The sequence below is a fragment of the Cervus canadensis genome, chromosome 30 (assembly GCF_019320065.1).
Source record: "Cervus canadensis isolate Bull #8, Minnesota chromosome 30, ASM1932006v1, whole genome shotgun sequence".
Classification (NCBI taxonomy): domain Eukaryota; kingdom Metazoa; phylum Chordata; class Mammalia; order Artiodactyla; family Cervidae; genus Cervus; species Cervus canadensis.
The window spans coordinates 33,516,168-33,519,513 of NC_057415.1; positions in this window are offsets into that span (position 1 = coordinate 33,516,168).

Below are 3,346 nucleotides of genomic sequence, written 5' to 3' on the forward strand. Positions count from 1 at the left end.
TACAATTCAAAAGCATCAATTCTTCAGCACTCAGCCTTTTTTATGGTCCAACTCTCACATCCATACATGACTACTGGAAAAACCATAGCTCTGACTGTAAGGACCTTTGTCAGCAAAGTGATGTCTCTGCTTTTTAATATATATGCGTATGGACCCTGAGAAATTATGTCCTTTCCCTTCCTCAAAATCTCTGTGCATCACTCAAAAGAATGTATGTTTTTCAAGGGGAGAAGGCAGACTTCCAGGCCTAGTTACTTTCCTAAAACCTCTGGCCATTGGTCATTTCCACTACTGGCAGCCTTGGCACATTTCTAAGAGAAAATAGAAGTATTCCTTGGCTTTTGCTATAGCCCCTTATAAGAACCTAGGAAATATTATGGTAGAATTTAAAATCTACAATTGATTATTTTTATTTAGTAACTTATGGTAGGCAAAATTCTAAGGTAGCCCTCATAATCTCTGCCACTTGGTATCTACAGCCTGAATAATCTTTTCCCCTTGATTGTGACTTACTTTTAACCAACAGAATATAGGGGGAAAGGTGATGGGCTTTTGCAGATATAATTAAGGTTCTGAATTAGTTGATTTTTAGTTAGTTAAAAATAGATTATCCTAGGTGGGCATGACTTAGATTAAAGCCCTTTAAAAGAGGAACTGGGCTATCCATGTATTCAGAGATTATCCTTGCTGACTTGATGGATTGGGCAGTCTGTTTAGGAATCCCAGATGGCAAACAACTCAAAATGGTCCTCTAGGAACTATGATTGGCATCTAAGACTCGAAGACAGCTTCCAGCTGACAACCAGCAAAAAGTTGGGACCTTCAACCATACCACCACAAGGAAATGAATTCTGCCAACAACATGAATAAGTGTAGAAGAGGAATCTTCCCCAATTGAGCCTCTTGATGAAGATGCAACCCAATCAACACCTTCATTGCAGACTTGTGATACCCTGGGCAGAGAAACCAAATAAACCAAACCTGGATTCCTGACCCATAAAAGATGGAAGGTAAGAAATATGTACTGTTTTAAGCCATTACATTTGTAGTAATTTTCTACACCACAGTAAAAAATTAAAAAACATATACAGTCTTTGCTGTAATTCCCTCTCAAATATTTCACCTTCTAGTTTCTAGTTGTCCTCCCAAAATCACATTTACCAAAGATTCACAAAAAAATGGTTTAAGAAATCTGAATCAGCACTGTGCAGCAAAGAAGGATACATTCAACAATCAGAAACTCCGGGAAATTTTCAGAAGGTCAAAAATATAAAGTTTAACACCTAGAAACAGAATTCTTAAGGAGGAAGCTATTCTTGTTTTAAAAATTATTTTGGTAAATTATTTGGATTAAGGTTGATACTTAGGTCATAGGTTGGTGGTAGTGGTTTAGTCACTAAATCGTGTCCAACTCTTGCGATCCCACGGACTGTAACCTGCCAGGCTCCTCTGTCCATGGGATTCTCCAGGTGAGAACGCTGAAATGGGTTGCTATTTCCTTCTCCAGAGGATCTTCCCCACCCAGGAATCAAACCAGGGCCTCCTGCATTGAAGGCAGATTCTTTACTGACTAAGCTATGAGGGAAACCCCTAGGTCATAGAATAGTGGGGGAAAAAAGAAGGAAAGAAAGAAAGACAGCTAAATGGTTCTGCATTTCAGGAATTTAGGGGATTTGATAAAGAATGAAGATGAGAAGGATTGGGAAAGGAAGAGAAGATTGAAGAACAGAGATAACTAACATCTGCTTTTAATTATTTGCATATCTAAAATACAATATTCTCTTGTTATAGGGGGACTAATGGCCACCAAAGATGCCTGCGTATTAATGCCAGAGCCAGTGGGTAAGTTATCTTCCATGGCAAAAGGAACTTTGTAGATGTGATTAAATTAAGAATCTTGAGATTACTCTGAATTATCCAGGGAGGGCCCTTGAAATCACAAGGATCTTTATAGTGAAGTGGGACTGGGAAAGGGAACAGGAGGGTCAGAAAGATTTGAAAATGCCACACTGTTGGCTTTGAAGATGGAGAAAAGGTCACAGTCAAGGAACGTAAGCAACCTCTAAAATCTAGAAAAAGCAGACAAATGGATTCCCCCTTGAGCATCCAGAAGGAACACACCTCAGGCAATATTTTGACCTTGGACCAGTGAGGCTCAAGGCAGACTTCTGACTTTCAGAACTGTAAAATAATAAATCTGTGTGATTGAAAGTGTGGCGATTTGTTCACTGCATCAGCAGGAAACTAACACACTCTCCATTCACGTTACCTAAATGCCCCAAGTCCTTAAGTGAGACTTTGGGTGGAAATCATGAAAAGGAGCTGAGTTCTACAGGTGGGTCAGTGCCAGGGCAACAGGGACCCCACACAGGAGGGTGAGATAACCTATTAACTAACCTAATTCACAGGAAGCAGAAACTTGGCTGTAAAGTTGACATAACACATCCACATTTACTACCTCATGGAATTTTCAGAAATCTTAAGAGACAGTATTGGATGCCCCACCAATTTTGTGATGGGGGAATTAAACCAAGCTGATCTAAATCTAAGTGTCTTGGGTTTACATTGAGAAGGAAACCAAGGCAGTACCCATCAGATTTTTATTTGACATGTGTAATAGGATATTCAGTGGAACACTTTCTCTTATACAATTTTATTGTTTTTGAATAGTAATATTACTATTAGTAATAATAGTAATACATGTTTAAGCTCCTTGGAAGAAAAGCTATGACAAACCAAGACAGCATATTAAAAAGCAGAGACAGTAGTTTGTCGACAAAGGTCCGTCTAGTCAAAGCTATGGTTTTTCCAGTGGTCATATATGGATATGAGAGTTGGACTATAAAGAAAGCTGAGCACTGAAGAACTGATGCTTTTGAACTGTGGTGTTGGAGAAGACTCTTGAGAGTCCCTTGGACTGCAAGGAGATCCAACTAGTCAATCCTAAAGGAAATCAGTCCTGAATATTCATTGGAAGGACTGATGCTGAAGCTGAAGCTCCAATATTTTGGCCACCTGATGGGAAGAACTGACTCATTGGAAAAGACCCTAATGCTGGGAAAGATTGAGGGTATGAGGAAAAGAGGACAACAGAGGATGAGATTGTTGGATGGCATCCCCAACTCGATGGACCTGAGTTTGAGCAAACTCCGGGAGTTGGTGATGGACAGGGAGCCTCGCGTGCTGTAGTCCATGGGATCGCAGAGTCGGACAAGACTGAGTGATTGAACTGACTGCATGTTTAAAGTCAAAACAAAATAAAAAAATAAACACTTAAAAGACTCACTGTTGTCCTGTGGAGGGGTCCACCCCATTCTCCCTTGCTCCATTTGTATCCATTTACATC